Raw genomic sequence first — 26,950 nt, forward strand, 5'->3', positions numbered from 1 at the left:
CGTTGCTATGGTGGCCAGGTGTACGCGCTATCGCCACAGCCCTGTCCCGTTCCCGCCACCGACCGGCTTACGGAAAGTGGAGCACACGGTATGACACGGAGCGGACGACTTCCCGCGGGCGGGTTTACGGGGAAGAGAGGGGAAAAAGGAAGCGAAAGTGATGGTGTGTCCCACAAAGCGATTGTTTCTTTTTGCGACCGCGCGACCGTTCGCGGTGCGAGGTGCGCCCCATCACCCACGTTGCTGCTACTGCCCGCGGACCGGTATCGAACCGTGGCTGTATGTGAAGGTATCCGAAGCTGGCGAGTCCTTGCGCCGGCCGCCTCGCAGAAGCGAAATATATGGTAATGCCAACGGGGAGCAGGCGGCTAGCTTTGGGGCGTTCGGCGTTGGTCGAGATACAAAAACCAACTGACCGGTGCCGTGCACCGCTTAGACGTGGTTCGGACGGCGTACCGATTGGACGCAACCGTGCGTGGTGTGTGAGTGCTTGCGTTGTCGTCGATTGTGTCGTGGATTTGCGCGGCGTTGTTACGTGAGAGAGCAAGGTGTTACGGCTCTGCTCGACGGGTTGTGACGGCGGTGAGCGGTGGCCGCCCCGTGTGGACATGCTCCACTTACGAAGATGTTCTCGTGCGCCCAGTGATCGGTGGAGCGTGCGGGGCCCCGGCTAAGGTTGCGGGTGTGTCGTTGGAATGTCGTTAATTCAATCAACACTAGCGCCAGTTCTGTCATCAGCGCAAGGTGCATTCAATTAACACGCGGTGCGAAGATCTGTGCTGTGAAGGTGCTGTGAAGTGGTTGATAAAGAAGAGAATAATAAAACGAAAACGTCCAGTAAGGGAGGAATTTTGGTGAATCACGTTACTATTTGGTGGCAAGTTTTGTCACATCGCAAGTGTAGCAAAGGGTGGCTTTCTGTTTGGTCCCACCGTCACGTCATCGGGACGGGCTACGAGCTCTACGACGGACAGACGCCTGGACGTCTTGTGCAAGTCGCTGGTCCTGCCTGCTCCTGGTGCTCAAAGGTGAAAGAACGTCATCGGCTAACGATCGCGTGAACCGTATCAAATCTTAAATCAAGCAGTGTTCAACTCTCCACCAGTGAGGGGGGGTCTTGGGTCGTCTCTACCCTCCACCCATCACCAGTCCGCCATTACATTCTTCCAAAAGCTTCGAACGAGCGCCCGCAAAGGTAAGGTTCACCACACTGGGTGCGTCGCGTTCTGTGTCGCGGTTTCCGAGGCACAGTTGACAGCGACAACAACAGTGCGCAGCGAAAGGATTCGATCGAAACGAGGACTGTGTGTGTGTGTTTCCGGGGTTTCAGCTTCCGGTTTCTAGTTTTCATTTCCGTGGACTTCGAGCGGGCTCAGAGCTGCTTAATTACTGACCACGTGCAGACCAAAGTTAAAGGCGACCGCACACTGAGGGTCCTTTTCCTTCCCTTTCAGAGAGCGTCACACCGAAAGGGTAGCCCCACATGTTCAGATGGTGGGGCGTAGGATGCAGTATGGTGCAGTACGGTGCTGGTGGGTGGCGTCGTACATGCATTTAGTTTATTTCCGGTAAAAGGGCAAACGGTTCGTCCCGTTTCGAATGAAAGTTGCGTCGATTTGTTACGACAAGGGACCAGCGCTTGATGTGGTCGAGTGGCGCCAATATTAAAATGAAGTAGGAGGGTGGGACGCTTGAGACGAATGCCCGGGCACGGACCGTGTATGGTTTGGGGCTGGTAAATGGATGGTAGTGTCTTAAATAGGAGTTTATTTCTGATACAGCGTGCCGGTGACATTATAAAACCGGGCTTTGAAAATAGGCATTGGGACAAGCGGTCCTACTTTCTCGAAATGGCAAGATAACGCACCCTTAGTTGGGGTGGTACTTATGCTGGAAGTTTTACAACATGGTTGGAACCATCAATAACATAGGAGGACCAAAGTATGAAGAAATAATAGGACATCTTTGGTACAATAGGAAACTAAAGCCTTATTCCAATGTTGAATACATTTCTGGAGGTTCTATTTCTTAGTTTTAACAACTTCCTCATCATTTTACACTAATTTTGTACACAAAACACTGTATTCTGTTTTACATTTTCAGAATATAATGCAAAGCTCTTGCAAGATGTTAAGAGCGTCTATTGAGTAAATATCTTATCGAGGTGTAAAGATATATATTGAATAGTCAGGAATAATGGGCAGCTTTTGATTCTACAGGAAATTGAAGTATAATTCCAATGTGGGATAAACCCCTACAGATATGTCCCAATGTCAGGAACTTCATCAACACCAGAGCTGTCTTCTATTTTACATGCTCAGAAACTGGTGCATATCTTGAGATTTAATTTGATTGAAGATTAAAGTCTAATTCCAATCCCTAAATAAATTTCTAGATATCCTTACTTAGTCCCAAGAATAAGACTATCTTCTTTATCTTCTGAATTGTTCTCTGTTTTCTTCATAATGTTATCTGGATGTACAAAGACGTATACTGAACAGTTAAATTGCGATGCCCAAACATATTGGAAGGCAAGAAATCACGACCACTTGAAATTGTGGGTGTCTTAGTTAGCACAAATTGTCAAGCGTAGTTCAAAAAGTATCTTCTGAAGTCTGTACCATGTCTCACGCAGAACTCACTCCTACAAGTAAGATTTTTTTTTACTGAGCACTTCTTTAAGTAATTCCTATGTGTTAGCTACTGTTGGATAAAATGCTACAGGTATTTCCCAATGTCAGGAACTTCATCATCATCAGAGCTGTCTTCTATTTTGCATGCTCAGAATCTGGTGCATATCTTGAGGTTTTGATTCTAATTGAAGAATAAAGTCTAATTTCAATGCCTAAATAAATACCTAGATATCCTTACTTAGTCCCAAGAATAAGACTATCTTCGTTATTTTCTGAATTGTCCTCTGTTTTCTTCATAATGTCATCTGGATGTACAAAGACGTATACTGAACAGTTAAATTGCGATGCCCAAAAATATTGGAAGGCAAGAAATCACGACCACTTGAAATTGTGAGTGTCTTAGTTAGCACAAATGTCAAACGTAGTTCAAAAAGTATCTTCTGAAGTATGTACCATGTCTCACCCAGAACTCACTCCTACAAGTAAGAAATCATTTTTCCTGAGATCTTCTTTAAGTAATTCCTATGTGTTAGCTACTTGTTAGCTCTCGTTCCATCTATCACACAACTACAGCCAAACACACCGAGCGCTTAGTTTCGGTCTTCGATTCACTACCGGGCATTCGGAAGATGTTAGTGTGCTTCGTCGGTTGAGTGACTGATAAAAATCAAACCACCCCCAACACCACTACCACCATCCGAAGCTGGCGAGAAGGAAAAAAAGGGAAAGCGAACTTTTGCTGGTACTGCCGGCCGGTGACACCACTTCATTTGCCAAACAGACGCCGACTTACACCCCGTACTCGTGTGTAAGATTACACTGTATGTGTGAGTGTGTGTGTTTGTGTGTGAGTGGCATAATAAGTGACCCCAAAGTGGGGAAAAGAAATAAAATTCGAAGTTGTTTTACCGCATCAGCGCCTAAGAATGGTGAGAAGGAAAGCGAAAGCGTTAGCAAAGCTGCGACCAGCATGGTAGAGAGCTCTGCAGAGAGCTGCTTGGTGCGTCCCCTGCCGTAATTGGGTCAAAGTTCAACGAAATCATCCACAAACAATCATAACAATCAACACATTCTGACGTTACTTGGCGCGGGTCTCGTACAGGACTTTGGTTTGGGGCTGTTTTGCGGTTCGCCGGGGTGTAGCTGGAATGGGGGGTATGGGGTCTGGTTGGTCGCTTTGGCACGGTTGACTACTGCTTCGGCAATATGCTACGGCAGTTTCGGTAGAACGCTTTACCATCACCATCGGAGTGAGATTTCTATTTTCGGGGCGCACTGCCAAAGAAAGCCGAACTGTCTTTTGCTGGCTTGCAAGAAGTGCTCGCTAATTGCATACGACACGACAGTGTGTAGCAGGTGCCCATTGTCTTTGTGACCGTATGTGTGTACGAAAGGGTAGAAGAAGACATGGCGTGAAGTTGATTGCACCAGACGCCTTTGCCGTTGCCCGGGAGGAACTGAGGCGATTTTTGGGTACTGCTATGCTAGTTGGGCTCATTGTGTCGGGTTGTTTGCATACATGCAGGATTAAAAAACCGCTCAATGTACACCGGTTTAGAGACAGCAAAGTAATGCAAAAGAAGCGTACTTGCCGATGCGCTAAGCTCGCGTTCTTTCAGCAGTGAAACGTGTGTCTGGGGTTTTTCCGATTGTGAAATCGGTTCTTAGTCAGCTCGGTCTTAGGTGAGTCACCGGTTGCATTCGTGAGTCTGTTTTTACTTCGCGACTAAACAAAACAAAATTAAATATGTTGATATAAAAAAAATACAAAATTACAAATTACAAAAGCCATATACGTTCAGTGAAGAAATAAAGAAAACAGAGAAAAAGAACTCCATGCGTGTTGAACCACTCCCTGCTGCCTCTTAAAGTCCTTTGCTTTCTGGCGGAAACGTTTCCGTAGGATTTTCAAGACTTTATTTTTTTCTCCTCGGCTAAATTAGAATTATGTGTGCGCTCCTTCCCGCCCACTACGTTTTCCCTCCCCAGTTTGTCCAGCTCTTAGAGAAACAAGTATCCCCGAAAACTAGACCACTGAACTTTTCCCCAGCGTTAAAGTATCATTCTAGCCGTGTGTAAGTTCCGTGGGGTGGCCTTCTCCGGTGTCAAAGCGGTGCCCTGTGCACCGGTGCTGGTAGACCTGCCGGCTGCCGCGTTAGTGAGCGGTCAATTTGGGCAAAAATCAAACGTCAAATATGAATATTCAGCTTGCCCGTTGGTAACGGGGCCGCTACCCGTGTACGTGGGTCAATGCGGCGAGCGTGTTCGTGGTACGATAGCGTTAGAAAGGTGTGTTTGTGTAGCATTTTTTTCCCCCACGGGGGCAGGAAAAAGCCATCGACCCCTTGAAAATGCCGGCCGGTTTTGGGGCGAAAATTTCATGCGTTTCATGCGGTTGTGGCAATAAGTTTGACCATTCCGAGGCACGATTACGTACGTGCTTTGTGTCTGACTGGTGGCAAAATTGTTTACTTTAATAGCCCTTTCAGATATAGAACGTAAGGATAGAATAAGAAATATTCATAAGATTCGATTAAGTTATGTTTCTAGAACAAATAATAAGGTACGTTTTTTTTTCCTTTTTTTCTTTGCAGACTTTGGCTCGGGACTTTAAAAAGTAAGAAATCGGTGTGTTTAATTCGCAATATCTCACTTAAAGTTTTGCATCTGTCCGTTTAAGTCCTTAAAGCATACTTCCCTTACAGTCTTTTATATAGTTCGTTATCGCATCTTGAAATGTTCCTTCGGACTTAAACGTCGTAAAAACTAGCTTAATAGTGATGGTGTTACGGTGGCGCCATCTGTGTTGCGTGAAACGTTAACACGCGCTTGTCAACAATCAAACTTGTGTTTTGGCGTATTCTGCCTGCTGCTGCCGCGCTTTCCTCAATCAAACCTTTTAAAGACAGCGTCGTCGTGGTGGCTTCAATCAAATCGAAACGTTGGCAGAACGAAATACAAAGCTATGGATTGTGCTTCTTCTGGCAATGGCCGCAGCGGTCGAAACCGCGGCCATGCCCATCGAAGCGATCCGGCTAGAAGGTGGGTGGTGTGCGAAGAAGAAGTGTGGTGGTCGTATGGAGAGAGGAGGTGAAGATCATTAATTAGTTTAAATACGTTATTGCTGGCGAGAAGTTATTGCCGGTTAAATATTCGAGAGATTCGATCCAACGTCCTGTGTTGTGCTAGTCAAAGCGCTTGACACGACACTGTGCGGCAGGTCTGGCAAACGAAGGGTCCCAAGTGGAGCACATTCAAACCTAACGTCCAAAACAACAAGAAAAAAAAGTATTTTTAATAAGGCGCACCGCAGTCAACGCTGCGGTGCAAACGTAAGATAATAAAGTATGTCACCTTCATCTGTGAAGGTAATTATTGCTGCCATCTGCGGCCCACACGAGGTGAAGACCGCACCTTAAAACACAAACGGCCCGTTTTACGGTTTTTGGGGTGCGTCAAGGGTCATGCAATCGCTGGCAGCTGCCCACCATGGTGCCACGTTAATTATTCCAATACGAAAAATATGACACACCAGCAAGGTGGCTTCCAAAAATTGCACCATTGCGCTTTAATCAGTCACCACTCCCCGGCTCGCACGTGAAGGCCTGGCCTGCGATTAGCCCGTTTGCTTTTTTACTACCCCTCCCCCCCTCTCTCTCCTGTGTCCCACGGGCAGGGTAGAGGCGGTACAAATTTAAACAAAAAATCAAACAAATCTCGAATCATCGCAGAGCGCGTGTTATGCAAACAGGGACGCACAATATTTGGCCGCGAAAAAACACTCACCATTTCCGTTCGGTTGTTTACCCTTTTGCGCTGTTTTGTAAGCATACGCGCTGCGCGGTGCTGGACGTTTTGAGCTGTAGTTTTGTTTGTTGTTGTTGTTGTCGACCTACCCCGACTGGACGGATGAAAGATGTATGCTAAAACTGTGACCTAAGGTTTACGGGCATTGTTTGGGGCGGTCTTTTTGCTGCTAGCTGCGGGCAGAAGGGTTTCGAGCTGGAGATATTCCAACCGACCAAGAACATGTTGCACCTATGTCCATCTGGGGAAGGATTTAAGTTTTCATTACCAAAGTTTTGCTGCTGCCGGCAGGCAACTGGCATCGGGCCTGGGCACGTTTCGCCCGCAGCGTGTGTGGTGCAAATTTGTGTTTATTTTTGTACGCCGTGATACGCAAACAACTGCTAGGTCGTACCCCTGCCGGTACACACCTACACAACCGAGGGTTTGTTTGGAAACATCTGTTGCAAAATTGGTTTCTTCTTCTCTCGGTTGGAGTCGAGGAGTTGGAGCAAGTGTTTGTTTATTGTAAACTATTTACACACGATTAGGTAGGGGGCTTTGCTGGGGCGCCACTTTCGTGATTATTTGACAAGCTTTATGAGGTGCAATCAGAACTTTTATTGCCTTGTTTGTAGGGCTGCAGTGGAATGGTTTGAAGTTTGCAGAGCTTCGGTGGAAGTTGGCCTTCGGGACAAATTATTTGCAATGTATGATAAACAAACCAGTAAACGTGACCAAATTGAATTTCGAAAAGTTTACAGTTCAGACGATATCATTACATTTTTATTACTATCGTATTCCAAATTGCTTCTAAAGTTGAGCCAAAAAGCTAAGTATGTGGCCCTTTCCGTTTTAAGTTCGTAGGCTGAAATTTCAGCCTGTAAGCTGTTAGCATTGTATAGCAGTTTTCGAGCAGCTATCTAAGTGAGTATAACATACAGGTGGGCTTATTCCAAGGTGTATGCATTTAGAAGGCTTATTTTTATCACTTCAGCTTCTGAATGAAGATTTTAAGAGTGTTTTGTGTATTCGTCAAGCCTTCAGAAAGCTTGTTTAAGCAAAAGCTTTCACCCGTCCTGTCAAAAAGTGATGTTCAAAATTGGTTATAAAAACATGCTATGAGACCATGTGGACGACATACACTTTGATTCTAGATTCCATCACCTGATCCCTTTGATGCACCTTGGGGTAAATGTAAACACCACCTCGTTTTGCTATTTTTCGAGCAGGTACTCGAATCCAATTCTAGCTTTGAGGCTAGAATAATCTAGACTGAAAATCGCAGGCTAGTTTTGTGTGTGGTTTTGTATGGAGTGTTAACATGATTTCAGCCTCCAACTGTCAAACTCCACACAAAAAGCTGACTAGAATCGTGAAGGGCCCCTATGCTATATTTTTGCGCTAGATAGTAGCTTACCGAGCGACGCAGATGCGTCATCTAGAAAAGAGAAATGCTTGATGATGGAATTTTAATCTGCAACGCACAGCAACATTGACTGTTGGTTCCTTTTGCATCTTTCGCGTCTGACACATGTCTGTGTGAAAGTAATTCCTTCTGACGATATTTCTTCCTGCTCATCACAACACACACACACACACACACACACACACACACACACACACACACATACACACATGTGCGTACAACCTCCGGACGCCGGAAACCGTGTACCATTTCGCCCCATTTTTTGTTTGTTTTGCTGCTCGGCGCCGTCTGTTCCCAAGTCTGCGCGCTGGGGCATTATTTCACTTCCTGTTTTCCAGCGCTGCCGATATTTTCATCTCGAGCGCCCGGGAGCGCGAAAACTCATTCGCGGGCGATTATTATTGCCATTATTATTGGCTGCCGCGAGACGCGAGACGTTGCATGCATTATGCAACCGCCCGGTCCCGTCCCTTCTGCACTTTCTTCACACTGTGCGACACAGGCCTCACAGGCCAGCCGTCGACGCAGTCGTCGGGCGAAAGTGAAAGTACGGTCGACGGGACTGAGCTAAGGGGAAGGGGGTGTAAGAATTGGGCTTCAGAGGTGCCGCAGTGCCCGGGCGGACGGGGCTGCTGCATTCGGGGTCGATTGATTGTTACTTTCGCCGCCATTTCGCCCTCCGTGTACGCCATGTGCAAGTCCCACGCGCTCGATTTTTTGCGCTTCCAATCCTCATACAAGGTGTGGCTCACCAGAGAGAGAGAGAGAGAGAGAAAGAGGAAACGGGCAAAAGAAAGCAGCAGCTCTCTGGATGGTTTATTGCTGCAGTTTAGTGCAGGCTGCAGCAGTCAGTGCTGCACCCATTCGCAGGCTAAATGAGTTGCGGTTGAGCCCGTCCAAAATCCGCATCCGCAGTTTTACATCCAACAAAAAAAAAAAAAAGATATCAAGAATTTTTCTCGATAACGCTGGAATGGTAAGCATTCTATTGTGCGCTGTGACAAATGGCAATATAATGTAGAAAAAAAAAGCAGAAAGTTGTTTAAAGCTTTAATGTGAAGCAAGTATCAATGGAGCAAAAGACAACGAAACGAATACGCGAATCACGTACGACCTCGAGCGTCTGCATCCGGTTCTGGGCAACAAAAAAAAAAAAAAAAAAAATGACGTAAGGAAAGAGCGAAAGAGAGACAGAAATTCGCGTACAGTTATCGTCGGTGTGCCGTTGGCCGCTCGGCGGCTTTACAGACTTCCGTTGAGATGCGTTTTTGTGTGTGTGTGATCCTTCTCTTTAAATGATTCGATCGCTGGAATCTGGCACATGATGTTAAAGCGTGCATTCTTGGCCCGATTATTTTGCCAGCCTTGAAAGGGGGCCTTTAGTTTTTGCTTTTCGAGTGGAATTCCCTATTTTTCATCGTTCAAATTATAACCGAATGCTTTTTGTGATATTCTTCCTTGTGTGCTTTTTTATTGTCTTTGTAAGATTATTCGATTCAAACATAACTAACAGCTGATGTGCATTTCACTGAGTGTTGTTGTTGATTTTCCCACACGGGAACTGTTGCCCTTGATGCACTGAGGCACCAACAGCTCCCCAAACGGGAGACAGATGCAAGGGGTTCGTGCTGTGTACGCTCGTTTAGGTCACTGTTTGCTTCGGACCCTGCCTTTATCGTATCGATCTTCGTTTGCTCATGTTTCGTTCCAAAGTGCCATTCTTGGGAAGCAATGGGGACGAAGCTTCTTGTCATTTCGTTGCGTGCTCGATTCATTACTGTCCGAGCGCTCGCAGCACTTTAAATTAAAATTTTCATAGCTTTGAAGGTAAATGAGAATCATTGCTTATTTCTTTTTTAACGCGAACTCCCCTGGATTATGTAAAATGGAAGCTGCAGCTTGCGCTGGTTCTACTCTTAATTGAATTTTTGCCTTCTCACCCGCAATCTCATTTCTGGCACGGCCGCAGCACATAAAACCGAGACCATCTTTTTCAATAAGGAAAAAACTTGTTTTCTTGCCCACCGCTCAATTGCCTTCCCCACCCCCCCCCTCCCCCTGAAAGCAGGCTGGCAGAGTTTTCCATCCTCAAATAGGAAAAGGATACGTGGGAGCAAACGAACGAGGGGAAGAGGGCAAGCAAAAAAAAAAAAACACAAACACGAACGAAACGCCACAAAGAGAAATGGCTCCGGGGCGCGCGCGGGAAAAAAAACGTGTTGATCTTCGATCCGGTAACCCAGATTCACGGCAGACAGTTCGGTTTTTTTTACATGCTGAGCTACAGTGGTTGTTCTTTTTTTCGCTATGCCGGAGCAATATAAAGCAAAAGAACGCAAAAAAAAACTCATCCAACGATCGACATCAATGCTGGAATGACGGCTAACCTTTAGCAAAGGAAATTTTGCCGCAACAGAAGGAAAGCCCTCTAATCATCGGGCCTAGTTTGAAGGGCAAGTTCAGTGGTTGGTTTTATTTTTATGATTCTTTTTTTTCTTCTTCTGCCGGAAGGTTACACCCTTTACTTTAATCTTCTTGGTTTGTTTTAATCAAAAAGGTGATATTACAATTATGGCACTTGATATTACAGACCGTGAAGGAAGTATTCAGTTTGATTGTATAAACCTCAGGCTTTTCAGAATACTTTCATTCCTTTGTTTAAACGACTTTACTTTGCATCAAGCAGTTTGATGTGTTGTTCTTTAAATTCATGATAACTTTTAGCAATTTTGTCATCGTATGTACGATTGTTCCTCTCCGCAGTATGTACCGGTTCTACAACCCATAAACATCGTTTGCAATTATCGTTCGCCGGGTTGCTAGCGTTGCTCTTTCTTTACGCTCCACCCAGCAACGACCGGCACCCATATCGGCACCTATGCGGCCTGTCATGTTGCACGACGTCGATTGCTCGTAATATTTAACACCTTTGCCAGCGTGCCACCACCACCACCGCCCCGCGGGGGTATGTGACCCATCGCGGCCGAGGTGGCAGGATTTATTTTTCCCGCTGGCACAGCATGCTTTCACAACCGATGTCATCGATCATTTTTGTTGTCTGTGTCGTTCTCGGACGCTCCGCATACATTCTTCTGCTGCATGGGAAAGATCGCATCCGATCGCATTTGGGCGAATGGGAGTGGGGGGAGGGGTTATCCCTTTCGATCACGAACAAACGATAACGCCGGAATCGCTTGGTCGCTCTGCCACCTCTGCTCAAGGCTCCGCTTCCAAGAGACTGCGCTGCGCTCAGAATAGAACCAGAATTCATTGCTTCATCGAAAACAAAACAACAACAACAAAAACGCAACAAATAAAGCGTAGAAGAAAAGGCAGCTTCGGCGAGCAGCCTTTCCGAAACGCTTTCATTTCGTCCCATAAATCATCATCCGGCTTCGTGCGGGGAAAACTCTTCTACTACAGCAGACCCGGAGCGGTTGTCGGTCGGGGGCGAACTTGTTGCGTTAATCTTGCGCTTCTTGGGGGAGGAAGCGGAGCGGAAAGGGGGAGGGGGGGGTGCGGGAGAGGTCTAGCTCGTAGATCAGTAGATCGATTTTCTTCGGTGCATAAATTTCGCCTCGCACCTTCTGGTGGTTCGCCTCGGCACCGGGTTCGCCATCGCCTAACCTTTCAAAGGGAGGCGATGTTCATCTTCATCATGATTGTTTCCACACCCCACCACTCCTCCCCCCTCATCTCCCTCCACAGGGACCCAAGGCGTTGTCGTCCGAATCCCGTGGCCCGTTCGATGCGCTTTTCCACCGATGGTTTCTAGCGGCTGCTCGAATTCTTCCCTCGACCAACCACGGTTAAGGTGCCGGGCTTTTGGCTGGGTGACGGGAAGGTGGCTACACGGTTCGATATAAATCACGGCAGTTGCTGTTGCGTGGCTGAGATGCTGAATGCTGTCGGGATGATTATCTGCCTATATTTATAAGCGTTATTCTTCGCTCGCTGCCTGCCTGCCTGCCTGCCTGTACTGCTGCCACAACTGGGGAGCGATAATATTGAAAGGTAGTGCATCCCCTTGCTGAGCAGTGGGAAGAGCAAAATGTTATGATAATTTCGATCACTACTAATACTTTTTGCTATGTTTCATCCGATCGTGTTTCAAAACATTTCAAAACGTCGAAAAGTAGCCCAAATGTAATGCTTTGTTGGCTGCTTTAAGGCACGGTGGCACCCAAAATCAACAACAGCTCTATCCAATCATACACCGATTGTTAGCAAATCGGTCATGTGGCTAGTTAACGACGTTCTGGTCTCGTTACGTTGTGTGTAAACTAATTAAAACCGACCACAAACCCAAACTCATTAGGTGAATAAGTAAATTTAGCATGGTTTAGATCAGCTTGACCCTAACCCCCCGTCGCTGCGTACTAGACCATCTTCCAAGGCGAAGCGTCGCATCACCGTTACATCTCAGGTGTTCTAGCTCCCCAAAAAAGGGTTAGGCAATGAGTAGTACGCCAACATTTCCAGCGTGTCGAACCAGCTGCAAAGAAAAGAAAAGCTCAACCCGTGACGTTAAATGAGGTCAGTCAGGATTCAGGCCCAATAATAGAAGAGAGGGTACTGTTATCAACGTGGCGCAGCGAATCGCTAGCAAAGCCGCGCTGTCTCTCTCTTTCTCTCTCTCTTTCGCTCTATTCGTTGCTCTTTACATGGCCCGTGTGTCCGCCAAGGAGATTAGCTTCCGTAAATTGGCCCTCTTCATACCGGGTTGCCTTTTGTAAGGGTGTAAGGATATGACAATGGGATCACCCGGAACGAAAACCGTGGAAAACCGTTACACCAAAGCGGGGAGTGTACACCTTTGCCCGGACCTGTACCGTAACACAGCCGTCACTCGCTTCACTTTCTGATCGGCTTTATCGCGTCATCCCCATCATTACGGTTTGGTGGAGGGCTTTATCTCTGTCTCCCTCTCTCGCTTCTCATTTATTAATATATCCCCACTAACCGCCTTCTATTCTATTTTTTTCCCAAACACAAACACATATGGTTGAAAAGTCAGGCAGGCAAAGCAAAAACTAACATCCAATGCGACTGCCTTAACGCTCTCGGTGCGCCCCGCCGCTAAACGCGCAAGTGCAAACGAAAGACTTCGATGCGAAAGAAGCGACGAACCTTGTTTTTTTGTTTTTTTTTCTTTCCACTCTTCCTATTCCTTCTCCCTACGATCCCAAACGCCTAATGCTCCGGCGGGTGTCATATCTCTTCCGTCAGAACACGTGAAGAGTGTACGCCGGGAAGTGTATGCGCACGGGGTACATGTTTCTTCTTTCTTTTTTTTTGTTATTTGCCTCCCCATCCCGCACACCATAAATATCGCCCCGCTCCGGCAGCACATCCTTCCAGCGAAGGGGCTTTGCCGAAAAGGTTGCCGCCCTTTGCTTCATCACGGAACGGAAATCCCGTTTGCTGCTCAATACAAAGCACCGCCGGAGTGTGGAAGGGATGGGCAGGGCGAAATCATGATAGGGGAAAGGATGAGGGAGAGGGGGGATGAGTTTTCGTGATGAGTGACTATTTTGCTTCATCACCCTGGCCCGGCTGCAATGTCGTTCGAAGCGTACGCTCGCGGGCCTACATATTACGGGTCCGAAAAAGGAACACAATGTTTCGGTATTGGGTATCGGCCGAATGCGTTCGAGAGTGGAGGGGGGGGGGGGGAAACGGGACCCGCTGCAAAGGCTGCGCTGTGTGCTGCGTTCAATAAAACGGCATCTTAAACGACGTCGTGTAGGGGTGGGGCCGGTGGGCCGGCGGGCCATGCAAATATCCTCTGTTCCGGGCGAGTTGCGAGCGTGCCTTCCGATTCGATATGCTCCCTGAGTGGCTGGCAGAGTGCGCCCGAAGCATCAGGGTTTATGATTGAATGTGTGACTAACTTTTCTGACCCAGGTTCCAGTGGAAGTACCACTATGCAACGTTGGAAAGCCTTAGCTTTGCCATGGAAGTTTGTGTTTATTTGATTTTCACCGAAGCTAAGTTATTACAGGTATCGTTACACTCTGTAATGTTTGTGCCACAAAGAAGAGAAAGAATGCAGCCACCTCAAGATGCAATTATAAATACTGTTTTTGTGATATATTCTGTGAATGTATAAAAGATGTAATATGAAGTGCAGTTTACCTTTGAATGACTAAAAACTATCAGCCACGAATCTTACCTAGAAAAAAAAAAAAACCATTTACCCTTTTAGCAACCCCTCAGTGCTGTTAAGAACTGCATAGCTTGGCAGCAAACCACCGCACAAACATTGCCTGTCTGCTATTTAACCTTCGGCTTCCTTTAAGTACTTCCTGGAGCAGATCCTAGCCTTCAGGGGACACCCATTTCGCAGACACCCTTCAACACCTCCGAGGAACCGAGCACGAAGTGAAACAAATCAGACCGTCCTGCTCTCGTTCGTTCCCCCCTTCCCTCCTAGCCTGGTCCGCTCTACCGATCAAGCTGTCCCAGGTCTTGGAACCAAGTCCGCCCTTACCGCTTTACCCCGCGCACCGTCACCCCATCACGAACCTGAATTTGTCCGCAATTCGTCGCTCGCGGGCGCAGAACGAAGCGCGAGCCGCGCGAAACAAAAGCGCAGGCAGCATGAATCGTGTGCAGCGTTTGTTTTGCGCATGCCTTTTATGTGCCTCGCTGTGCAGTGTGAGCCTTTTTCAGGCAGGTTCGCCTCCGGCCTTGCCGTCTTGGTCGTTTCCTTGCCCACACACACACACACACACGCGCAGGCAGGCAGACATGAGCTGCATTTCTGTGCAAGCTTCTTCGTGGTTTAGGTGTGTTCTATGCGCGATTCTATCCGCACGGCAGACAAAGTAACGAGCTGCAACCTAAACACATACGCGAACACGCAACACACACACAGAGAGCGAGACGCATGTACTGCGAGACTGTTGGATGCTGTGACGATTGGAGTGGTAGCGGATAGCAACCTACACGGGGTACCAAACACGGGCCTCCGACCTGGTGAGGCTTTCGAAACCTTTCGAAACCGTTTTCGTGTGTCTATGTGTGTGTGTGTATGTGTTGGAGCTGGAAACCGGGTAGTGGCAAAGTTCCTTAAAGCGGTTGAATTACCTGGGGATGGCTGTGCTCGGGGACGGTTTTGCGCCGAAGGAGAGAGAGTGAAGGCGACGCAGAGCGTCAAACGTGAACCATATGGTCGGCTGTTGCCTTCGGTGGCTGTGTGTGCCTTTTTGGCGTGCTTTACGTACACCGTGTGTGCCTCCGAAAAGGTTGATATATTCCCGAGGGTGTCCGTATGAGGTTGCACCAAGCTGTCGGCGAATTGACTCCACCCAGCGAAAGAGCGAAGAAGAGAGTGTTTGATTTTTCTGGTAGGAAGGGAAAGAGATAGAGCGTTTGGGGATAAATTGAATGTACGAAAAAAGGGTTTTTTTTCCATTTCTGCAACGGCATGAAATCAGAATAATATTTGTAATATTATATTCTATATAATATCTTCATATCCTGGTCATGGCACCAATTTCTGCGAATTGGAAAGCATATTAGGAGCATGTTTTCAAACAGAACACATAAAAAGCGTTGAGTTTGGTTCATTTAATCAATGCTGTAAACATGTACATTGCTCTCATCCTAGTCACGGCACCAAAGTAAAGTAAATAATATTATGCAAACATAGTGTTCTATGGTTTGTTTTCGGCAGTGGAAAGTTGTTATAGAATATTGGCCCTTCGGTACTGTAACTATTCAAACTCCTTTTCTCTATCTATGCCCCTGTCGATTGTCCATTTCCTATTTTTGTGTGTGCTCCTAATGCAACAGCTCCCATGCTAGGAGCGCACACCAAATGATCCCGCCAAATGCGCCCGAGCACAGGCTAGCTTTTGCGCGCTGTTCGCGGCAAGTTTGCCCCGTCCGTGCATCGTCACCACATTCGCCCGGGTGATGGCCGCCCAGATCACGCCCTGTTTATAGCTCTGTATGGCGTTTTTTTCTCCTCTCTCTCTCTCTCTCTCTCTCTCTCTCTCTCTCTCTGCTTGTTTGTCTGTGCCTTTTCATCCCTTGCATCTCTTGCGCAATAGGAGTAGAAGCAGGAGAAAAAAGCTGTACGGCTCAACATCAGTCGTCGTCGGTACGTGAAGGGGCAGCAAGGAGCGACAAAAAAAAACGAGCTTTCAAACCTTTGAAGCCCGTTTTCCCCTCGAGGCACCTACAACGGGAGTTATGTTTCTGGCCACATTGCACAGCGCGCTTCAATTTCCGCCAGTGTTCTACATTTCCCTTTAACGATGGTTGGTTTTGCCGGCGGTGGCCAATAGTGCGCCGTGTCTCCTGGCTGGAATATGATTTTTGTTTGGTGATGCTTTTGCTGAATTATAACGTAGCAAACCGCTCCTCGCTGCTAGAACTACCTTGCTGATGGTACGGTGGTGTTGAAAGTGGCAAGCATCTCCCAATACGCCCTCTGCCAAGCGCCGACGGCGAACGCAAATTAGACCGTGTGACGCAATGCACAACTTGACAGGCTTTTTTTATTGCATCCCCCCAAGGAACAGGGCACAGATATTGAGGTCTCAACCAAAAAAAAAAAAAAGGCTGAATCTTTCAGGACCCTCACCTACGGGTCCAAGAGGGCACCAAGTCGCCCAACGTAGTTAAAAAAAAAGAACCGCACCGCTCACCCCAAAATCGTGAGTGTAGGCGTTAGCCGCCCGGAAAGGTGCTGGTGTGAAAGTTCCCTCACGTTTCAGCGCCCTATCCCCAGCGATCGGCTCCCGGGATCGCTAAGGAAATCGATGTCTGTTTTGTTTGGTGGATTTTTTTTCGGGTGGTTTTCAGTGTTGGGAGGCTTCGAAAGGAGAAGGAGGAGTTCCGGTTCCATTGTCAGACCGGGCCCCGGACTGGACTCAGCTGGGGCGATCGTGCGCTCACGACGTTTCGACGGCTCGACGACAAAAGAACGAGCAACGCGCCTTGGGAAGTGTTTGCAGGCTTTCAATACGAGGTTAGCGTGTTTGGAAAGGTGTGCGTCTTCCAGACGCACTCTTGTTGAGATTTTTTTGTTTGTGCAAAGAAGGATGGGGAAAAAATCGGACGTCCAATAGCGCATTGTCGTGTTTTGCATCCTGGTCACGGCACCAAAAGCTACAAAATTCAACAATTGGAAGATTTAGCGCCTTAATTTCACTTATTACTTGAGCTAGTGAGAAAAAAAAAGTTATTTAAACACAACAACATGCTTCAGCATTATGTTGTTGCAAAGACTAAGGCCATTCAAACTACAAACACTCTGCAAGCAAAGCAAATGAACACAATGCAAGGACAAAGGACAAAGAATTATGAGGCTATCAAATGTTCGCTCCGCGCTCACAATGCATTCTCGGTTCGTGTTTTGAGCGATTTTGTTCGTTCTCGGAAGTCAGCATCTTTGCAGCAGCAGCAGCAGAAACTCTTTAAAACTACAACAGCCACCACGTACAACAGTTTTGGGACCGGACAGTGCACGATGAAGTTGGAAAGACCGAGCGCCAAAATCTGGACCTTTTCGGGCAGTTAGTACCTGTGATTGATTGACAATTTCCTGTGTTTGTTTCGCTAAAACCTGCTCACCTTACCGTTTTTTTGTGGCGCGATTGTGCGAACAGGAAAAAGAATGAAGTCTCCGGAGAGCAACAAGACCAGACCGACAGGATCCCCTTCACGAGCTAGAACCCTAATTAATTTCCCACCCCGATTGCATCGGTTGCTCTTTCGGATGGCTCGCTGGTCCGTTTTTTTTCGTTCGCCGTTTTCTTGGGGATGCCGTGGAGTCCAGCCGTTGGTTCGTATTTCTCAATGTCTGTTGTGAGTGGCTGCTGGAGATGAAGACAACGACAGGGAGTATAGGATAAGATATGAAGTTACTTTCAGGACGCTACTTGCTGCTTCTTTTGCTGTTGCTGTTTTGCTTGGAAGATTTCAAGATCGTTTGTAGGTTTGCTTCCGTGCTTTGTGTGCTGCACACTATCGGCGGGGTTTGAGCTTTCGGAAGAATTTGTAAACTTGATAGCTGCAAGCCTTATCCTTTTCTTTGCTTTGTTTCGTTTTGTGCACTCTTGTATCGTTGTTTGAAATCTTGGGCGGTGTTCAAGCCTCTTTTATATACCAACATGCTTAGAGCTAAATGTAATAAATCATTAATATGCTGTATGTGTCATGGAATTGGTAAAGCAAAAAAAAAAAAAGTACACAAAGATTGTGATGCGTTTAACAAACATTCCTTGGGAGGTGAACTTAATTGCAATGATTATTCGCTTCATTAGCTTATAGCTTATAAAATTTTAGCATGCAAAAAAACCCCGAACCAGGAAAGAAAATGGGGGAGAAAAAAACGTAAGGAAAAGTAATTTCCTCCTCCAAACATGCTTCAGACGGGCCCGGCGCAGAGGAACTGGTATTTAAATATGATTTTTCCCGTCGCTAGCAAAATCTGCAAACTAAAAAAAAATCAGCAAAAATCTAAAACGAATTGGGAAGCTGGAAAACAAACCGAAATAAAGCAATTAGAAAGGGGTGGATTAGGAAAAGGGGGTAGGTTTCGAAGGCGGAACAAAATTGATGGACGTGAAACCGTGCAGCCCGAGCGTTGGATATTGTTTCAATTATTTAGCACAGCGCGCAGCACCGGGAACTAGCGTCGGTGCGGAGTAAAATGAGCGGGCGCGAGCGCGCGCACGAGACGTGCTGCAATTATGAGGCGATCACGTTTTTCGTCGTTTATCTCCGGTCTGGTTGGAAAATGGAGGAAAGTGGAAAGGCGGGCTTAGAGAGACGCGCCGGCAGCTAGTGGTAAATTAATTTACCGAGGTGTATCGGAGAGGAAAACTTAAAAATGAAAGTGGAAAAGCGTGCGGAAATTCGCAACACAGACGATGCGTGGTGATGTTCACAACAAAAAAAAACATACAAATCTTGATATGGATGAGCATTTGGAGTTTTTTTTCCTTAGCAGTTTTAGTGATAGGGGCACCGTAACAAGCGGGCCGGAAAATAGAATTCAACAGTGACGACTGACGACAAGCAAATAGGGACATAATTTCAACCCCGCTTGCAGTCTCGGTTTGCATCCTGCTTTGCAGTTTGTCGTGTGTTTTTTTTCTCTCCTCTCTACCCCTCCCATTGACACACAGCCCCACAGCCGATGGTCGGTGCGCGTCTAATCGGATTAATTCAATTGAACGCGCGGCACTTTCTGCGGTTTTTCTTCTGCCTTCCCATTCCGATCATTTGTTCTCTCAATTGATTTTCCAGCCCCGGCACAAACGAATGCATCTGACGGGGTGTCGTTTTTTCTCGAGCCACCCCCCCCCCCCACCCTCACACACACTAGTCACCCTCCTTGGCTCCGAGTCAGGGAGCCGGCATTGATCACTTTTCTTTTCCGGTTTGATTAGCGAAACTGTGACCCGTGTTCGTGGGCAGAGCGAGAGGATGAGGGAAGGGTGAGGGGGTGAAACGGTACGCTCGTGGTTTTAATGCAAAACCTCCCCGTCCCCATCGGACGCCCTTTATCGCCTTTCTCTAATTTACGTCCTCGGAAATCGGACGCATTGAATTGATTCACATCACATCGCCGGACAAAAGTGTGACTCTGGGCGCTGGAGGCGAACGGGAACTTAGAAATTACCTTCGCTTGCTAATGCACCAGCATCAGCGAGGGACGGAGAGAGAGAGAGAGAGAGAGAGAGAAAAAACGAACAAGCGTTGAAAATTTATTAGAAAATGCAACCCCCGGATTTGCGGTGCCTCGCGCAGCTAACCGCAACTGCGACCGAGCCGACACTCCGAAAGGCAATTTCACTATTGATGGAAAATAATTACCCCGGGGTCTGCTTTAAATGTTACACACCCGTGTCTATGTTTTTTTTCTTCTTTTTTTCTTGTGCAGCTGCCTGCGACCGGGGGTTTGTCGCTTGACGCCCGCAGGATTGATGTAATCTTAATTACACGTGTTGTGCACTTTTTTCCCGAGCAATTTGGCCCATGCGGGGATGCCTGGGGGAGAAGCCAAACTGCATCGTCGCGCGGATGCAATTTTGATTTGACAGTGGGAGGCGGAGGGAGGGGGAAAAGAGGAGTCAGTAAGGGGTGGTCGTGGTTTTTTTTGTTCAATCGTTAATTATGTTGTAGATTTAAAGGGGGAAATGAAATCAATTTTTATAAAATATTCGACCGAATTCCGAATGAAGCAGTTTAACGAATGGAATATTTCAATTATGTTTGGAAAATATTGCTTTTAACAACTATTTTTTTTGTTTTTAGCGAAACATGTATCATGAGAGCTAGAAGACAAAACAAAAAAAGGAACAATTGTTCCAAACACATCAGCCAAAATCAGGCAAACGCATCAGATGATATCACAAAGACAGTGCGAAAGCAAAAAAGCGATCCACAAACGATCACCAGCTCGAAAGCGCTCTCTATCTGAGAGTTAGTTTTTGGGTGGTTTTTTTTGCTGTTGTTGGGCTGCCAGTGTCGTCGCCTTCGCTTCCTCAATTAACGTGACGGCGTGTTGGCGTGACGGGCAAAACGCTTTGCCCCGGATCGTATCGCGCCGTTCGTGAGCGATGGTTTCAGCTGCCGCTGTCGAGAATAATTTCTCTAAAAAACCAATCGACAATCGTCTGCATTGATTGAAGTGTAGCAACAGGCCCGTTTTCCCTTTTTTTCCTCCTCTGCATTTTGTTGTTGTTGTTTTCTCTCCGGTTGATTTGAAGGGCGCGTACTTGCATTTGCCTTGCGAGCTTTGAAAGCGACAGTGGCGTCATGCTGCTGCTGCTGGGTGAAAGTGAACCTAGTCCAAACGCGAACGGAGAACAGTTCGCCCTGATGGTGTTGCTGTTGATGCTGCTCGTTTGCTTGCCTCTTCGTCGTGCGTTTTTTTTTGTTTGGTTTGGTAAATTTTTATTTGCAGAAGCGATGCAGACGCACCACGGACCTGGGTGCGCCAATTAAACTTCTCCCAGGGAGGTTAGCTCCACGGAACGCTGGGCCTTGGTGTGAGCCCAAACGGGAGAAATTCCCCCATGCTGACTGAGTAACAGCGAGAAATGTATGATGTCGGAACGATCCTTGTCGGCGGGGACCAATCACTCCGCCCCAAAGCCCCGATGGTCCCTCTGTACCGTGGATGGGCTTTGTGGCATGTTTCGATTTCAATTTTCCGTGTTTTCACCTCACCTCGGTTTTTTTTCCGTACTGCGCGCGTTACATCGTGTGAAAGTGTCCCCTCTCTCCCCCCCTCTTCCCGGGGTGTGTTGTTGCGATCGATGAATTAGGATTGGCATCGGAAGATCGCAGCAGATGAAGGCAGCAAGATTGCTCGGGATGACGTCCCGGGTAACCGTAGCATCCCTTTCTCTATTTGTCAACTGTTTACTGAAACAATCGGTCGCTTTGTTTGAAAGGAGAATGTAAAAGAGTCGCGCACACTGCAAGCACACAGTTTGCTCATTAGTTAAAACGAGCTAATAGATGCTAATGAGGGAAGATGGGTGTTTAGCGAGGAAAATAAAATAAATACGACGGCTTAGGCAATGCTCTGCCATTATAGCTGTATCACGCAACGAGTACGAACCTTTGTGTGACTAACTAATTTGGCCCTATGACAGGGCTGCTCAACGTAATTTTAAGGATCCTCATTACTCTCAGCTGTACGCCCAAAATTTTGGCTTCAAAACCTGGCTAAAATGAGGAACTGATCCAAAAAAAGACCAAAAATCAAATAAAAATCCATAGCGGTCCTGAAACCGATTCGGTACCCATATTGGTTCTGGAACTGATGATGAACTCATATCGGTCTTGGATCTGATACTGAACTCATGCCAGTGCAGGAACTGATCATGTACCTATACCGGTCCAGGAACTTATCCTGTACCTATACCGGTCAAGGAACTTTTCATGTACCTATACCGGTCCAGGAACTGATCATGTACCTATACCGGTCCAGGAACTGATCATGTACCTATACGGGTCTTGGAACTGAAACTAAATTCATCCAGGTCCCGAAACAGTTCGTGGCTTTATTCCGTTCCTGGAACTGTACCGGATCCTGTTCCGGATTCGGAACGAAACTAGAACCTGGTGCGAAACTGGAACCGATACCGTTCCGGTTCCGATCGAGTAACTAATTCCTCTGGTCCACTTATACGGCGATACATGTGCAGCTTAGGAAATTGTGACGTAATTTAGTGTGTAAATTATTATAAGAATTAGAGCATGAAATAACGTTGAAATTTGAGCTAAATTTGTAAAGTGATGATGAAAAATATAACAAAATCCAACTTAATAGTCTGACCTCCAGCATGTTTTACTCGGAACGATGTTTTCAACACATTTCTATCAAATTATTTCAAGCGATAAATTTTACCTAAATGGGACAACATTTGGGACAGGGCTCGGTCATATTGTGCCCGTGGGTTTTTGTTGTTGTACGTATATTAAAATATAAACCAATTGCTAGCGTTGTCGACCCGAACCACCTTTCCGGGTGCCGACTCTGCCCGTTAAGGTCGGCAGTATAACTGTTTCCCAGCGTATAATTAGCGTCGTATAAATTTCGTCCTTACTTTCGCGCGATGATTGAAATTAAAGTCCGCATGCTTGCTTCCGCACGGCATCCTTGGGAAAAGGGCCGTGAGCGCGCTAGGCGGTGTAACGCAAACGGAAAAGACTGCACAGCGGCGCTTAACCGCCGATCGATCGATTTCTACCGTCCCATTTTTCCGCCCCGGGAAGGGTTCGTCGTCCGATTGGTAGCGGGTTTGTGTGTGTGTTTAATAAATTTTCTCATTTTTTTTGGGCTGGCTCGCTAGCAAAGGGTGGGCAGAAGAAGCAAAAAAAAAACATTATATCGAACCACCGTTAAAGAAATCCCAAATCGAATTAGCATTTCAGCTGCGGCATCGGAGGGCTCGAAAGTAAATTGCATTTTTCTTCTCAAATCACGTTTTAATCACATCAACTGGAGCTCGGCGTTGCTGGCGGGTTGTCAATCGTGAACATCTGTAAAGGTGCTGCAACATTTTCCATACCAATCATGCTGCGGCACGGTTGGTGGTGATACATTTGGGCCCTCCATGCGTGTGGATCGTTAGATTTCCCACTGTGACGCGTAAATCTTGCGCGGCCTAGGAAAGGCTCTCCACACGGCGGTAGCAACACATGACACGAGCTACCGCACCACAGATCTCCTCCCGCGTCGACACCCGAAGGAGTGGTTCATTTTCCTTACCGTTTTTTTGTCCATTCGTGTGTGTGTGTGTCTCGCTCCTTCCCTCGCAAGCTAATTACGTGCACCGAATCTCTCTGGGGGAGAACTACGTGTGCGTGCGTGTGTGTGTATGCGCTGCGGCTAGACGAGTGCTAGCGAAACATGGATAGACAAAAAAAAAGGTAGGAAAAACATAACCCACCATCACAGGCCGCGATCTGTTACTTCCAGCAATCGTTAGCCGACCGAAGGTGTCATTGCGCGAGCGCGCGTATTACGCAACAAGTTCCCTTTCTCGAAACCACAAAGCAAGTAGTGAAGCAGTAAACAGTAGAAGAAGAAGAAGAAGAGGGAAAAGTAAAATCACGCCACAAATCGAGCGCGCGCGCGCGGGTGGGGATGCGGGGACCGGTTTTGGGTATAATAAATCTGTCATCATTAAACGCCCGGTATGGCGAGAACGCGACCGCCGCGGCGTACACGACCGAGATGAGATGTACGACCGATGTGTGTGTGTGTGTGTGTGTGTGTGTGTGTGTGTGTGTCATATTCGAGCTGCTAAAGATGAAAGGGAGGGGAAAGGCATGTGGTTGGAGTCACACAGAAAGTCACGTTTTGAGGACGGATCGGTCGTTTTTTTTTCCTCCCTCCCATTACACCGCCCTGATCGATCATCATTATTGGTTGACTAGGAGCAGAAGTACCACATCATCACAAGGCAGAAGGAGGCGGAATGGGAGTGATTCCGTGTTACATTTCTTCTCTAATTACCGCTCCCTTTCAATTTAACGCCAATCGATTTCGATTCGCTCATGATTATCGCGTTAGTGTTGGGACGGGCGGTAGGCAGAAGAAGAAGAAAAAAAAGAGCGGGTTCGTCGCTTATCCAATCGCTTCACTGTCATTGAAGTCTTTTGTTCGATACGCTCGTGTTTTCTGCCCCGGGTGCGAGTACGAGCGATTTTTTTCTTTCTTGCTGCTCCAAAATTGTTGATCGCTGCGGATCATGCACAAAATTAATATTCGCCCATTTCCCAGCATATCGAGTGGCTCGAAAAGAAAAACGACCACCAAAAATTTGTTTCTTATGTTTTGAAAAATATTACTTATTCTTTCAATTTGCGCTGCCAGGCGTGCGCGTCTAACATGAATTAATTGCATTTCAAGGTAATACGTTCGCTGGTTTACGTGTGTGTGTGTGTGTGTGTCTGTGATTGACTAGGGAATATTTCACACTTCTTAGCCGCCGTGTCGCGGTACACGACCACATTTGAAAGAGGTTTGGCGATCGTGCAACGCCTTTTTGTTCCGCTTCGTTTGCGAAGGAGCACACAAGTGAGCAGCAAAACCAACTGAAATGCAAAGCATGGAGCAAAAAGCAAAAAAAGAACGCAACCGTTCACTATCGATTTGATTTCGATTCGGTGTCACTTTCCGCTTCGCTTTTGGCGTTCGGCAGGGTGCACCAACCACCAACACCGTGCGCTTGGATCTTGGAAGTGTTATCGAATCATCGCCATTCGCCGGTACGATTTTTATAGCCTTCGAACGGTGCCGGTGCGTGTGGCAAGTAATTGAATTGAAAAGTGTTTTACATTTGAGGTTAACTTTTGTTTCGACCAGTTTCGTCGATCGCGCTTATCGCTGTAGTGGATTTGTCAGCCGTTAAAATATAGGGATCCTTTCAAAAAGTTGACGAAAGCGGTGGCCAACCACCTTCACCCACACCGAGTGGATGTTGGTGGGAAAACTTTCTGGAAAAAAACAAGAACAACAAACCTTCAGCTAGAGCAACATCCGGACCCCAGCACAGCAGGTCTTTGTGCGTGTGATGTGGGCTACAGCTAATGATACAGCTGCCAAAGTATCATTCGTGTCCATCAATTACAATACACGATGCTCGTTTTTTCCTACTTCTTTTTCTTCCTCGTAGCTGTCTGCATATGGCAGCCCCAATCGAGTTTGGCTTTCCGCTGCTCCAGGGAATGGGGAATCAGGATCGATAATTCGCACGTCCTACAAATGGAGGTCGCGGTGTGAGCGTGACGTCACTTCGTTCGAATTTCGTCACTTTGAGCGATGTGCGTACTTTCCTGCTAGGGCGATACTTCAACACCTTCTCGCGGCAGCAAAAACGCCCTCCCCACCCGCCCAAAATTACAACTTTGTAACGTTTCATCAAACCTCACTGCGGCACTGCCTATTACGCGAAACGTGAAGCGTTCCAAGCCACCGTTTGGCGTTTGGCGCTAATAAGATTGAAAACTTTCGGTTTCACTTTCTGCTTCACAGCACCGCCAGCAAGACACATCAAGCCATCGCCACTGAGGAGGCGCCTGTGGCCACTGTGGTGGGTTGTTGTTTGATTTCGGCGGTTTGTTCGGTGGTTCGGGGGCACGCGGAGGCCACAGCCACGGTCTACACTTTTAATTCAAGATTATTGGAAATTACAGCTGCTGCGGTAGAGATTAGTGTTATCGATACGCAAGTGCCGCTACAGCTGCATTTCCAGCCAGCCAGCATGATCACATCTTTGCGTTGCCGGAACAGTTACGTCCACCGGGGGAGGGTTTTCTTTTTTGGGAGCGAAATTAACGTGCCCCAAACGATAAATGGTGCTCCGTAACGAGTGTCTCGTAAAGCCGAAATTTGTGAACACTTCCGTGAGATGGCCGGGCGGTGATGGAACGGGACGGAAGTGTCTTAGCAGCCGTTGAAATTGGGCCGAAACTGTACAGCTTTCTCGCGTGCCTGTCATTGCGTTGGGAGGCATTGTTTGTGAGAGTTTTTTAGGTCATTCGCGTTGAAAAAGGGAATTATTTACCTTGTAAAATAAAGTTAGTTTAGTTGTTTATAATTCTAGTTTTAAATTAAGTTTAGCTCGTATTAAGTTAAGGCAGGATTGAAGAATGAAATGAGTAATTTGACCTTTTGTTATTTACTTTCAATCCGTAACAAAATGACGTCATGAATCGTGTTTTTATTTTTTTGAATCTCTAAGCGACGAACCTAACATTATTCGAGCTCACATGATCAAAGAATTTGTGCAATTGTTGTGTGAAAGTATAAACTTAAAATTAAAAACATACAAAAAGCGACACTTCAAACATAACCACGAACCCTCGGCTTGGGAGCGGTCTGTTGTGTCCCGCCGGCTTTTGTTTCCCTTCGCTGCCGACCGCGCCCGGGAAGATGTCGCTGGTCCATGCGAGAACCAGCGGGTAATCGATTTTATGCGTTTACCTTCCCCTCGATCCCGCCCTTCCTCACTCTCCTTAGTGTTACCCCGAAAAGGAGCTTCCAATAAAGCGGTATCTCCTATTCGTTTTTTTTTGTTGCAAACAAAAATCCAATCTTTGCTCGCACCGACAGGGCGCATAGGTTCGTAAAGCAGCATTAAAACGCACGGTACGCCCGAACCGCCCGAGCAAAGGGAACAAGGTAACGGGCAGAACACGGCGATCACGACGCAAAAACCAACCTCCCACCCTCCCTTCGCATCCGAGGGCCGATGTTCGCTGAATGGGCTGTTTCGTTTAAATATGGTGATGCTGTCCGGGGCCGGTGAGCGAAAATTGCATCCCATCAAGAATGGCATTCGGTGGTGCAAGGCAAAACAAAAACACAAAAGAGAGATGAGGGACGGGAGCGGAAAGGGATGGAAAGATGAAGGGTGCATGTGGTGTTGGCAGCCAAGGAAAACGGTCCCTGGTCGCGCAGGACAGTCGGGCCCAAGAACGGGAATCGGGAACTGCAACAGAACTGCAAAATCAGCGAAACTGAAACGGGCGGCCAAGCAACGAACCCGCCTGTCGGTTGATCTCTGCCCTCTGGCCTCGCTCTTGCACGGGCGCGCTCGTTGCGCGGGGACGC

General features: G+C 47.2%; 1 protein-coding gene across 4 annotated transcripts in view; it reads left to right on the forward strand.

Moving 5' to 3' along the window:
- The window catches only part of LOC120905807 (cadherin-86C), a 114,572-nt gene that overhangs the window by 13,308 nt on the left and 74,314 nt on the right, over positions 1 to 26,950 (forward strand). For 3 of the 4 annotated variants that reach the window (XM_040316972.1, XM_040316976.1, XM_040316977.1), the window contains exon 2: positions 5,228 to 5,675. The gene's annotated coding sequence lies outside the window, so the exon portion shown is untranslated. The remainder of the gene's footprint in view (positions 1 to 5,227; positions 5,676 to 26,950) is intronic. The other variant, XM_040316973.1, reaches the window with a different exon arrangement.

The sequence above is a fragment of the Anopheles arabiensis genome, chromosome X (genome assembly GCF_016920715.1).
Source record: "Anopheles arabiensis isolate DONGOLA chromosome X, AaraD3, whole genome shotgun sequence".
Taxonomy (NCBI): Eukaryota; Metazoa; Arthropoda; class Insecta; order Diptera; family Culicidae; genus Anopheles; species Anopheles arabiensis.